Here is a 13919-nt window from a genome sequence, read left to right as displayed (position 1 = left end):
CTCTGCCATCTTGACTGCTTCTCCTCTCCTCCACATGGCCTTTCTCTCCTCTCCTCTCTAATGCTAATCTAAGGAACCAAGAGAGAGCAAGCTCCTGGTCTGTCCATTTTATAGTGTAGAAATCAAAACCTTTAATCCAATATACAAATAAGGAAGTCTCTGATACAAAGTCACTTAGGGTGAAAAAACTTTAGTCTTAAAACTAAGCCTTAGGGTATAACAACCCTGCCTGCTTACAGCCTGTCCCTCACACCCAATGCGAACTATAAGCGAGCAAACATATACATCATATTTGCAAACTTATTTGACCCACATTCCACCCCTTTTGTTGGCTTACAATCTAAAGCACAGGTATTCCTGCACAAGGAAATTAGGCACATTACACAAATTACAACAACATGACAAACCATACAATTTCAACAATTACAAAGATATACTTCAGTCTCTGAGCACTTTGCCAAAAGTGCAAAATGTCCCCGGCCTTTTTTCTAGCCATTTGAAAACCTTCCCGGGGCAGGAGAAGGGCCTCCAGCTAAGCCGCTCCCAACCTCCATCAGGATATTTCACATTGTCCAAATTCATAATCCATCCAACAAAGGAGCCAGTGCGCACTTCGGTCATAATCCAGGAATCAGTCCAAGCACATGGGGCCTCAGCCACTCCCCTCATCCCTGCCATCCTGGCAGGTCTTACACTGTCCCAAAGGGAAATACGTGGCAATGGCAGTCAGCATTTCCATCTCTGCTCCAGAGAGCATGATGGCAGCCACCCCTATGTCCCAAAATCGCAGACCTATCAGGAAGATAGCAGGTACTCCTTGCTGCTGGGCTTTCACCTTCTGGAGACTGTGGATTGCAACTCCAGCCTGATTCTTCTCATCTTCCAAAGAGGAACTGAAAACACCAGCTCCTGCTGTCAGGCTTGAGTCCTGGGCCACTGCCTTCTGCTCTGTGGGCCTTGTAGTCCTGGTCCCGGCCTCCCGCTGCTGCTGGCTCTCCACAATGTCAGGCCAATCTGCAACTCATGAACCTGTGATTCCTTCTCCAGCGGCTGCTCCATTTCCAACCAAATCTCGTGAACCTGGTTGGCCTCCTTCTTTGGTGCTTGTTCCAGCTCCAGGGTCGGCATCTCTTTCTCCCACGTTTGCTCTAGCTCCTTCCACTGCTCGGTTTGCATGTCCCACGCAGCCTCTTCCACAGAGCTGTCAGTTTCCTCATGCATGGCTGTAAAAGTCAGCCAGCCTACGGCCCCCAAAAGGACAGCCACGGGGAACCATAACAGCAGCCAGTCCTCTACTCCACCACTCAAAGGTGGTGGTGGCTCCATACCAATCTGTATTGAATCCTGCCACAGACTACGCCAAATGTAAAGCCAGTAGCTGTGACCACCATCACAGCCGCCTGGCCCGTGTAGGTTCGCATTTGATTCAGGCAGATGGTAATGAAACAACGGAGCCAAGAACTGGTGGGCTATTACCTTTAATCCTAGCTTGCTCCAACGGGCAAGAAATACATACAGTGGCAAAACACTTCCTTTTTTATTCAGGGCTCCCAAAGCCACTGACTTATCCGAGTTTCCTAAGATCTAAGGTTTGTACCTCACCAGCCTTATTCACCTCTGTTCCCCATCTCCTCTCAGCACAAATTCTGCACAAACTGGCTTCTCCCTCAGCACTCTGCCATCTTGACTGCTTCTCCTGGCCTCCTCCACATGGCCTTTCTCTCCTCTCCTCTCTAATGCTAATCTAAGGAACCAAGAGAGAGCAAGTTCCCGGTCTGCCCCACTTTATAGTGTAGAAATCAAAACCTTTAATCCAATATACAAACAAGGAAGTCTCTAATACAAAATCACTTAGGGTGAAAAAGCCTTAGTCTTAAAACTAAGCCTTAGGGTATAACAACCCTGCCTGCTTACAGCCTGTCCCCACACCCAATGTGAACTATAAGCGAGCAAACATATACATCATATTTGCAAACTTATTTGACCCACAGGTGATAATATCCTTATTTGGCAGACAAGAACTATTATGCTTAGATTGGTCCAATCTGGTCTCCAACCTGTGATTATTCTGCTCCACCGTGTACGTGTGGTGCTGCAGACAGGGTGTGTAATTGCACAGAGGGGCGGGCAATGGTACATCCTACACAGAACTTACATAGAATCTTTAAAGTGGTAAATTATCAAGCCAAGCCAAATCAAATCTCTACGTCCAGAACAAACAGGAAAAAAAAAAGCTGTACTGATAAGCATGTCTGATATTGTGATTTGTAATAAGAAAAACACGTTTGGTCTTCCTGTTCCTGACACAGAGTTCCTAAACCCTTGTAATTTCCTAAGTGGTAAGAGCATTAAAAGTGTCTTGTGTTATGTTAATGAGGAGACTTTTGGAAAGCACTGGTGGTGCATGGGGGTCGGTTGCCAGGGAAACCAACTGAGATTGGAGGGTTGGAACATTCAGTCCCACCCTCTGATTTCCAGGGTTGGGGAAGTAAGGCTGGAGGTTGAATCGATAACCAACGGCAGATGATTTAATCAAGCTGCTGGTGAAATGAAGCCGCCATAAAACCCCCAAACAGTGGAGTTCTGAGAGCTTCCGGGTTGGTGAGCACGTGGAGATTTGGGGAGAGTGGCCTGCGTGGAGAGAGCGCAGAAGCACAGCCCTTTTCCCAGTTGCCGCCCTAGGCATCGCATCATCAAGCTGTTCCAGGGTTATATCCTTTTGTAATAAACCAGTGATCTAGTAAGTAAAATAGTTCTCAGTTTTATGATCTGCCCTAGCAAATTAATGAAATCTAAGGTGGGGGAGGGAGGGTTGTTGAAACCTGCAATCTATAGCAGGGGTCCCCAAACTTTTTACACAGGGGGCCAGTTCACTGTCCCTCAGACCGTTGGAGGGCCGGACTATAAAAAAAACTATGAACAAATCCCTATGCACACTGCACATATCTTATTTTAAAGTAAAAAAACAAAATGGGAACAAATACAATATTTAAAATAAAGAACAAGTAAATTTAAATCAACAAACTGACCAATATTTCAATGGGAACTATGCTCCTCTCACTGACCACCAATGAAAGAGGTACCCTTCCAGAAGTGCTGCAGGCCGGATAAATGGCCTCAGGGGGCTGCATGTGGCCCGCGGGCCATAGTTTGGGGACCCCTGGTCTATAGCCAGTAGGTCAGAAATACTGGTGACAACCTGGGCTTGTGCCTGGTGTCTGAAGCAGAGGGCGGTCTTGTAGGACTGAGTCCGTAACCTGTGGAACTGATGCTATTTCTGGGTAGGTAGTGTCAGAATTGAGCTGAGTTGTCGGGCACCCACCTGGTGTATAAGAGTTGCTTGGTGTGTATGCAGCCCCTCTGGACCCCCAATGCATCAAAATTATGAATGGAATCATTAGTATGGAAACATGGTAAAAATATGAGTCACAGTTTGAGACTACAGAGAAATTCCTCAAACTGACCACTTTGCTTTACCCAGGGACTAAACTGATCTGCCGATCTAAGGACTAGGCGTCAGACCTAAGGTTTGACTCACCCCTGCTGTTAACTGCTCCTCACCTCCCAAAAACTTAAGGCCTGGGTTCCAGGGTCTAAAGTTCCGTACGTCCTTCTGTCCCAGGGCTGATGGCCACTGCAGTTCCAAAAATAATACTTTGAGACCCTCTCTCTTTTCCAGCCACACATGTGCACACCATGCACAGACTTCCCAGAGGCTTAGGAAGGGCATAACAGGAAGGAGCAAGAGAGAGAGAAGGTGCAATATTTTCCTTCTTAACTTTTTAAATTGTTAGATTTTTTACTTTTATTTATTTAATTAATTATAATTCTTTTATTCAGTGAGAGGAGAGGAGGCAGAGAGACAGACCCTCGCATGCACCCCGACTGGGATCCACCTGGCAAGCCCGCTAAGGGGCAATATTCTGCCCATTTGAGGCACTGCTCCATCGCTCAGCAACCAAACTCTTCTTAGTGCCTGAGGTGGAGGCCATGGAGCCATCCTCAGCACTCCGGGCCAACTCAATTGAGCCATGGCTGCCAGAGGGAGAGAGAGAGAGAGAGAGAGAGAGAGAGAGAGAGAGAGAATGAATTAAGAGGGGAAGGGGTGAAGAAGCAGATGGGTGTTTCTCCTGTGAGCCCTACTGGGAATCAAACCCAGGACATCCACATGACAGGCCAATGCTCTACCACTGACCCAACCAGCCAGGGCCATGGTTAGATTTTTTTTACATATTTCCTAATCATTATAATAGGACATCCAAACGGTAAGGAGAATTTTATTTTTTACAAGAATCTCATTTGTACATCTTTCATATAACTACCTCAAATAATTATTGTTTATATAATATGCTGTTAGTTACCTTTTTTTTAAAAAAAAATCTTTTTCTAAGTGTTTTCAAATATTACATGATCTTTTGGGGTTTGCTTTTGTTCTTACTCTAATGGTCACAATACAAAAATTAAGTTTTGTCCTTATTTTTTGATATATGTATAACAAACAAAACAAAATTGACACCCAGGTTCTCAAGACTAAAGTTTTCTGGATAAATAGCTTTAGGTCAAAGGTGTTTCCTTTCTGAGAAATGACTCAGGCATCATAAACCTTAATGAGAGTTAGTACACCACAAATCAGCTAGGATTATAAGACATCTCCTTTCAGGTGGAGCCTCGGAAAACGATCACATGCAATGAACACATACGATGGTCAGGGTGGTGCTGATAATGTAGTAACTGATGCAGCAGCCTTGCTGTCAACAATATACAGCAAACAACTGCTTATCTGTAAACTTCAGCCTCGAGGCACCCTGATCACAGTGAGTCAGCCCTCCATCATTGGGCAGTATTTTATGAATTAATTTTCATAGCCTCCTCTGAAAGCCTGTAATCCAATACCATAACTATGAGAAAGGTAGTTAATATCAGAAAAGATCTGAATACATTTCTGTCCTTGGAAGCTCTAATCAGCCAAAGGAACTTATCTATTTTCTACTAAAACCAATACCATGATAACTATGAGGAAGGTAATTAATATCAGAAAAGATCTGAATACATTTCTGTCCTTGGAAGCTCTAATCAGTCAAGTTCCCTCCAGTTGTGTCTTCTTTTGGTTGCTGCTGCCTGTGTGTCATTCTTTCTCTTGGTTATAGCTCCTTGGATCATTTATAATGACAATAGAAGAAGGAACAAGGAAGGAAAAGCTGAAGAATGATGGCTGCGAGTAACAGAATGAGAACGTTTTCTGGAGACCATGCTATGAGAACCCACTGGCTAGAGACATTCATAAGCCCTATGAAGTGCCAACCTACAGGTAGCCTACAAAAAGGATTCCCCATTAAATAGAAGCCATTTAAATCCCAGCTGTCACCACTGTGCTTTTATCTCCCAGCTAGTAAATGCGCAAGCTGCGATTTGACCAGGACCATTCATTTAACCACTGCTACTTGACAGAATATATGGGAAATAAGAAAGAAATAATAGTCCCTAAAGATAGTATAATCACTGCTGGCTAGTTATAGACATCTTTTTTTTTCTTTTCTCATTTTTTGACAGAGACAGAGAAAGAGTCAGAGAGAAGGACAGATAGGGACAGACAGAAAGGGAGAGAAATGAGAAGCATCAATTCTTCGTTGCGGCATCTTAGTAGCTCACTGATTGCTTTCTCATATGTGCCTTGACTGGGGGGGAGGGCTATAGCAGAGGTAGTTGACCCCTTCCTTGTTCAAGCCAGTGACCTTGGGCTTCAAGCCAGCAACCTTTGGGGTCAAGCTAGCGAACAAGGGGTCATATCTATGATCCCATGTTCAAGCCAGTGACCCCTTGCTCAAGCTGGTGAGCCCGCACTCAAGCTGGCTACCTTGGGGTTTTGAACCTGGGTCCTTCATGTCCCAGTCCGATGCTCTATCCACTGCGCCACTGCCTGGTCAGGCAGTTATAGACATCTTAAGAGAAGTTCAGAGAGGTGAGAAAGATAAACTCCAGAAACAACTGAGTGAAAACTTGACCTTTAACTGATTAATTAAGGACTCCTTGGGTTATAAGTGAAGGAGTTACAAGTTTGTTTAAGCAATTGAGGACTTTATTGGCTTGAAATTCTGACCTTGAGAAGGCTGGTGCCAACCATGCATGACAAAATTAGAAATGTGCATGCCACCAGGACCTCCTCTAGTCCTTGCTCTGTGTTGGCTTTGTTCTATCAAACGGGCCCCCTTTCTGTGGCAAAGAATGTAGAAAGGGTGGTGCTCAATTCAGGTTCTAACAGCTCTGCCATTGACGGCACTTGGAGCTTTCTGCCTCCAGCTCCACTTCAAAAAAAATATTTAAAAAAATTTTTATTTATTGATTTTAGAGAGAGAGGGAAAGAGAGAGAGAGAGAAAGACTGATTTGTTGTTCCACTTATGTACGTATTCATTGGTTGATCCTTGTATGTGCCCTGATCGGGGATAAAACTCAAGCTTGGTGTTTTGGGACAATACTCTAACTAACTGAGCTATCCGGCCGGGACTCCAGCTCTATTTTGAAGCATTGTGGAGAAGGATTTTGATTGCCATGGCTTAGGTTATGTGACAATGGCTCACCGCCAAGGGTGAGGTGTTGTGATTGGCCCAGTGTGGCTCAAGTGTGCACCCCTGTGGCCAAGGGAGGTGTGGCAACCTGGCTGCTGGAAAAGCACCCTGGATTGGGTGCGCATTCTATTTTGTGCCTGCCATGAGTAACTGATGTTGGAATAACAAACACAAGATAAGATTGTGTGTTTCAGGCGGGTATGCTAAAAGCCAGATTTCATTTTTTTAACCAGTTGACCATAGAACTAAACTTATTGATTATCCTTTTTTTCTATTTAAAACAACAACAACAACAACAAGAAAACAGGCAGTGGAGAGAGAGTTGGGAGGGTAACTTCCTGCTCCCTGTTCCACTAGAGACATTCAGCTCGGATTATTAGAACCCCCCTCCCCCCACTGCCCATTCACAGGCTGTATGATCTTTGAAAACCTCAGGTAAAGAGAAAGTAGATAACGGACCCCAAAAGTTGGTGATTCTTGAGGTATGTCCTAAATAGTTATTCTTTTTTAAAAATTTTTTATTAATTTTAATTTATTGTGTTTACATGGATTCAAGTGTCCCATTGAATATAACTCCCTCACCCCCACCCCTGTGTCCCTTTTCACACCCCCTGTGCCCCCTTCCCTCTAACTCTTCCCTCTGGGATTTGCTGTCCTGTTAACTGTATCTCTGTGTTATGTATATATAATTTCACTAATCCCTTCACCCTCTCTGATCCCATCCCCTCATCCCCCTTCCCTCTGACAGCTGTCCCTCTGCTCCCTGTGACCCTGCCTCTGCCTCTATTCTGTTACTCAGTTAACTTTGTTCATTAGATTCTGCATATAAGTGAGAATCATATGATATTTGTCTTTCTCTGCCTGGCTTATTTCACTTAGCATAATAATCTCCAGGTCCATCCATGCTCCTAAATAGTTATTTTTTAGAGATCTTTTTCTAATTCATTAAAAGGAACAAAATGCTGCTATTCTACTTAGCATTTGAATTTCTTATACTGAATCGTATGTGCTTTCCATTCCATCTTAAAAATCGCAATATGCTAAGATTTGTAAAAGTAGCAAAAATTGCTTAATTTAACATTGGAGATAGTCTTAGTAGACAGAAAAAAGCCTCAGTTAACATTAAAAAATTTTAATGGTAGTTGAGAAAGAAAATAATAATTATAAAGAACTAAAAAAAGTACATCAGAGGTAATAAGGTCCTTTAATTGTATATATAAAATAACTGTGCAACATTTATTATTTGTACATGCAAAATGCTGTAATGCTGAAATATTCAATGATAATAAAAGATTTATTTATTTTTATTTGTGCAAATATTACTTAACTCAGGACACACAATGTGTAAGAAAATCATAAAGTCCTAACATGAGAAATAAAAGAGAACAGGAATAAATGAACAGATATATAATATTCCCAGCTGAGAATTTTAAATAAGGAAGACAATAATTTCTAACCAAATGTGATATATAGGTTTATGCATCATTGATGCATTATCAGTTGAAGTTATAACAAAATAGAAAATAGAATTTAACTATACTGCTCACAAAAATTAGGGGATATTTTATAGCTTCATATTCATTTTGAAATATCCCTTAGTTTTTGTGAGCAGTATATTTGAGAGTTACCTAGAGGACTAAAAGACTCATTATAAATTTACAAATATGTATATATTTACATCAAATTGTTCTATCATATTTGAAACATTTTAGAAAGTAACAAAAACCAAAACATTATAGTTCTGTATTAAAAAAAAAAATTGCCCAAGGCAGTCTATTTTATTGCTCATATATGATAAAATTAATGTCTGACAAGACAGATGCAATGTGACAATGGAGGGTAATGCTGCCCTCACCGTTCCTCTCTGCCTCTCAGCCTCCAGGTCTGAGCTGCTTCTATGCACCTGGCTAAGGGGACTCAGAGCCTGCCAGGTCTCTCTTTTACAGGCACATCTCAAGGTGCAGGTCACTGCATTGCCACACCTTGCATCTGGTTAGAGCAGTGGTTCTCAACCTTTCTAATGCCGTGACCCTGCAATACAGTTCCTCATGTTGCGGTGACCCCAAACCAAAAAATAATTTTGATGGCTACTTCATAACTGTAATTTTGCTACAGTTATGATTTGGAATGTAAATACCTAATATGCATTATGTATTTTCCGATGGCTTTAGGCGACCCCGCTGGGGTCACGACCCACAGGTTGAGAACCGCTGGGTTAGAGAGTAGCATTAGCTTAGGTTTTGGGTGCAGGCTTTTAGCTGAGAAGCCCAAGTTGTACGTTCCAGCCCTGTTCAGTCCCAGAGATGTACTGGGACATTGGACACTAACTCACGTCTATCAGAATGGTACTTTCTTACTTGCTGTTTCAATTGTAGCAAATTCCTTGGGAACCCAAGGTAGAAGGGAAGGCTTAGGTGACTATGGCTGACAGAGTTGGACTCGAGAATTCTTGCAGAGAGTAGAATGGTGGTTGCAAAGGGTGTGGGGTGGGGAAATGAGGAACTTTTGGTCAACGGATACAAACTTCCAGGTATTACACAAGTAAGTTCTGGAGAACCAATGTATAGCATGGTACTATAGCTTACAATATTGTTTTCTATACTTGAAAGTTGGTAAGAGAGTAGATCTTAAATTATTTTACCACATTAAAAAAAATAGGTAATTATGTGAAGTGATGGTGACAGAAGTGTCAACTAACTCTATTGTGGTAATCATTTCCCAATATACTGTATACGCATATCAAACCATTGTGTTGTATACCTTAAACTTAAACAATGTCACATGTCAACTATGTCTCAATAAAACTGGAAAAGAAAATTTATTATACCTTATTAAAATATCTTTAAAGTAATAAATATTCATTATTTTAAAGTAATAAATAGTTTTCTGCCCTGGACAGATAGCTCAGTTGGTTAGAACACCATCTGGATACTCAAAGGTTGTGAGTTCAATACATACAGAAACAGATCAATGTTTCTCCCTCTCTCTCTTTCCCTCTCTCTCCAAAATCAATAATAAATAATAAGTGAATAAATTGTAAAAAAATAAGTAAATAGTATTTTTCTGTCTTTTGCCTCCAACCGCTTCTGTGGAACCTCCCACCACTTACAAGGTCCACACACTAGTTCTGGGACCCACAGGGATTTTCTCACGTGAATTCCGCTACACGGCACCCCACCCCCTTTGCCTGTTTCAACTCCCTCCAGAGTTCTGCTGCTATGGGTTGGGTTGTGTCTTCCAAAATTCATATGTTGAAATCCTGACCCCAGTACCTTAGCATGTGACTTTATTTGAAAATAGGGTCCTTTGTAGATGTAATTAATGAAAATAAGGTGGTACTGGAGTAGAACAGATCCCTAAGTCAAAATGACCAATGTCATTATAAAAAGGGGAATTTGAACACAGACACACTCACAGGGAGAATGCCAAGATGATGGCAGAGATCAGGGTGACGCTTCTGCACATTAAGGGAATGAAAGATTGCAGTAAACCATGTAGGTGAGAGAAACAGATCCTTCTCATAGCTCACAGGAGGAACCAACCCTGCTGACACCTTGAGCTTGGACTTCCAGCCTCTGAAACTGTGAGCCAAGATATTCTGTTGTGCAAGCTACTCAGTTTGAGATACTTCATTACTGCAGCCCTAGTAAACTAATATACCTGCCAAGTCTTTTCTAGAATGTCAATGCCATGAAGGCAGAAACTGAGTTGTCTTCCTTGTCATTGTGTTACTAGGGTCCAGCCCAGAGTCTAGCACCCGGTGCTCAGCCAGCCTTTACTGAATGAGTGCCTGGATCCCTCTTCATACTGCTATTCATGCCCACAGATTGGCAGTGGAGCTGTGGCATGGTGGCTAAGCTGCGATGCTATGCCAAGCTGGGAATGGCGGTCGTGAGGACACATTTCCTTTAATGGAAGGTCGGTCACTACTGTTGCCACGGCTATTCTCAGTGGCAAGTGTCTGCTCCTCACATGCTCATCAGCTCCGTGCTGCTGATAATACTGGAGCTACCTGTGTTCTCTGAAAGCTTGTTATGCTGTGTGGCAGTGTGACCAGAGCTGTGTAGGAATTTTATAGTAGGATCGTTTCTTTGGGGTTTTTTTTTTTTTCCTTTGCATTTCACTGTTTCCCTGGGACTTTGAGTTCACAAGAGCTTCTCAGAGGAAAAATACTAGACTCACTCATGGTGTGCAGATCTTAACGTATCACCTTGCCTCCAAGAAACCTGGTGCTTTTTTTTTTTTTTTAACAGATCCTGGGGCTGATGGCTTCTAAGTAGCATGGCCTCAGTGGCCATCAGTGACAGTCTCTGGCCATCTGGACTTGCTCTGTTCTGTCTGATCCCACAGGTAAGGGCTGCCTAAGGGAAACTTCGGTCCCAATTTACATTTTAGTGCCTCAGGGTGTACTCTATAATGGTACTGCAGTATAACTTATGTTTACAAGTCCACTGAGGGATTATTTTCAATGTCCACTACTAAATGCAATTACAGGATCCATTTTTTAATAATTTTTAAAAATATTTTTTCAAAGTGAGAAGTGGGGGCGGCAGGCAGACAGACTCCCGCATGCGCCCCACTGAGACCCACCCAGGATGCCTACCAGGGGGTGATGCTCTGCCCATCTGGGGCGTTGCTCTGCTGCAATCAGAGCCATTCTAGTGCCTGAGGCGGAGGCCATGGAGCCATCCTCACTGCCTGGGTTAACTTTGCTCCAATGAAGGGAAGAGAGAGAGAGAGGAAGGAAAGGGCAAAGGGTGGAGAGGCAGATGGGAGCTTCTCCTGTGTGTCCTGGCTGGAAATCGAACCCGGAACTTCCACAGGCCGGGCTGATGCTCTACTGGTGAGCCAACCGGCCAGGGCCCAGAATCCATTTTATCCATCCATTTATTTAACAAATACTTTTGAATGAAAACGTTTTGAATTTTAAAATGGTAAGGTTCACCACCTAGATAATTCTCTTCCACATGGCAGTGAACGAATAATTTTTTTGTATCTCAGCGTCCTAGAAACAAGAAATATGATGTGATTGACTCATTTCATTAGCCCGTGTTTGGGTTGAGAGTCTTATAAAATGTCAATGGTTGTAATTCAACATGGGAAGAGATACAATACTTTCTGAGACCTATGGGAAACATCCAATATTCTCCCCGTGGAATTCTTATCTTTATCATTTAACAGCAGCCCCTGTCGCTTGACAGCAAGCTGAAAGAGGACTTAGAACTCTTTCAGAAAAACAAAAAGAAATACATCTGTAGAAATATGGGTTATTGCTAATCTTTTTTCAAAAAATATAAAACAACCTAAAAATTCCATTTTCCTCCTTCTGTTCAAATCCAATTGTCCATCTGCTCTGCATTTCTGGCTCCTGGGTGGCTCACTGTGTACCTTTTCCCGGGTTTATTAAGCACTCGTCACGCAGTCATCTGTCCTCCCAAGCCAGCGGCAGCCGGAGTCTAATTTAACAGCTAAATGACTGGCTGTTCCTCTGGCTTGAATGTGGCTAATTCGAACAATCTGCTGTCCTCTGTTCCTTTTATTTTGATTTGCAGCCTTCTGTGGATGTGGCCTCCTGCAGCAGCGGCAGAGGGCGTTTTCATTCCCGAGCTCAGTCAACAGATGCTCTGTTACTATTCCGTCAGGGAGGCGACCGGAGCACCAGAGCCACGCAAAGCAGTTTGGGGGGCAGGGCGAGCCTGCCCTAGCCGGGTGCCTCCGTGACAGCAGGGCGCTTCCTCTGACCTCGTTTTCAGTTTGAATACTGAACACACAAAATGAAGAGAGGCACGGTCTTTTTCAGTACGGGGCATTGCATAACAATGTTCTAGAATGCATGGTAAGGCACAGCGTTTTAGGATGCTGAGGCTCCTACTCGTCCGTTGTACAACATTCCCAGGCACCCCCTCAGACAAATGCTTGGAAGTACCCAGTAAATATATATTTGTGGAATTGAATTGAATAGATTAGCACACCCAAGGCATGATAAAAGATAACGATGCCTTTCAGAGAATTATTATTATTTTTTCTAGAAAGAAGCTTTAGAGTAGACACAATATCCAATTGGATCATTATTGTTAGCAAGTTAGACCTAAATAATATTCAGGGTACATTTTTCACTTGTCTGTCAAATATAATTGTGCTATTTTCTCTTTTCTTAGAATGGCAATCCTTTTTGACAGAAAATATTAGAAAATGAGCAAAACACATCATCCAAAGTAAAATTTGAACAAAAAACCCATAAACTTATAGAAAAAAGACACTTCTTCATAATCCAGGATTTATTTTCTTATGTAGCTTATACAGTTATTGTTTAAAATTGTATTATTATAATTTGATATTTGTGCAGACTTAGCTCAAGTTTCAAAGTTGTCATAGGCCTTGGTTTTGACTGTGACTCTTCTCTAAGGCCTCAGGGCATGTTGGGAAGGCATCTGTGAGGTGTGTTGAGAATTCTGTAAGATTTATTTCCCTGTGGGAGAACACTGGATATTCTCCAGGACTAACATTGGTGGGGAAAAAGAGGGCAGAATGTGAAGATTCAAGAAGGGAAAAGTGGCTTGTACACAAGGCTTATTTGGGAATATCCTGTGTATTCATCATTTATCCACTCAAAAATACGACTGGACACTTTCTCTGTGCCAGGCACACAGGCTTGGGGGCACAGCTGGCAACCAAACAAAGTCTTGGCGGCTTTCTATGAGCTTATAGGCAATGCATAGAACCACGAGAAAAATAGTACATTTTTATTTATTTATTTATTTTTTTTTGCATTTTTCTGAAGCTGGAAACAGGGAGAGACAGTCAGACAGACTCCCGCATGCGCCTGACCGGGATCCACCTGGCACGCCCACCATGGGGCTACGCTCTGCCCACCAGGGGACGATGCTCTGCCCATCCTGGGCGTCGCCATGTTGCGACCAGAGCCACTCTAGCGCCTGAGGCAGAGGCCACAGAGCCATCCCCAGCGCCCGGGCCATCTTTGCTCCAATGGAGCCTTGGCTGCGGGAGGGGAAGAGAGAGACAGAGAGGAAGGCGCGGCGGAGGGGTGGAGAAGCAAATGGGCGCTTCTCCTATGTGCCCTGGCCGGGAATCGAACCCGGGTCCTCCGCACACTAGGCCGACGCTCTACCGCTGAGCCAACCGGCCAGGGCAAAAATAGTACATTTTGACAAATGTTAGGCAAAGTCTATCTATATAAAAGAGAGTGACTGCTGGCTACTCTATTTTGGGAAGTCTGGTTACATTTCCTGAAGATGACAGTTAAGTGGAGACCTGAATAAGTTATAGAACCGGACATGGAAGATACCAGGGAATACCTTGCAAGCAGGTATGCTTGCTTTAGGAATATTTTCTAG

General features: G+C 43.0%; 1 long non-coding RNA gene and 1 other non-coding gene across 2 annotated transcripts; one reads left to right on the top strand and one right to left on the bottom strand.

Moving 5' to 3' along the window:
* The first annotated feature begins 2459 nt into the window (after nucleotides 1-2459).
* LOC136315002 (uncharacterized) lies at nucleotides 2460-12232 on the top strand. The gene is made up of 4 exons (XR_010727449.1): nucleotides 2460-2740; nucleotides 5148-5308; nucleotides 10818-10914; nucleotides 12117-12232. It is a non-coding gene; the product is annotated as an uncharacterized lncRNA (long non-coding RNA).
* A 1407-nt stretch (nucleotides 12233-13639) lies between these two features.
* On the bottom strand, nucleotides 13640-13715 carry TRNAT-AGU (transfer RNA threonine (anticodon AGU)). The gene has a single exon. It is a non-coding gene; the product is annotated as a tRNA-Thr (tRNA).
* Between the last annotated feature and the right edge of the window lie 204 nt (nucleotides 13716-13919).

The sequence above is a fragment of the Saccopteryx bilineata genome, chromosome 11, assembly GCF_036850765.1.
Source record: "Saccopteryx bilineata isolate mSacBil1 chromosome 11, mSacBil1_pri_phased_curated, whole genome shotgun sequence".
In the NCBI taxonomy this organism is placed as follows: Eukaryota; Metazoa; Chordata; class Mammalia; order Chiroptera; family Emballonuridae; genus Saccopteryx; species Saccopteryx bilineata.
The sequence above is the reverse complement of the archived record's forward strand: the minus strand, read 5'-3'. Positions and strand labels throughout refer to the sequence as shown.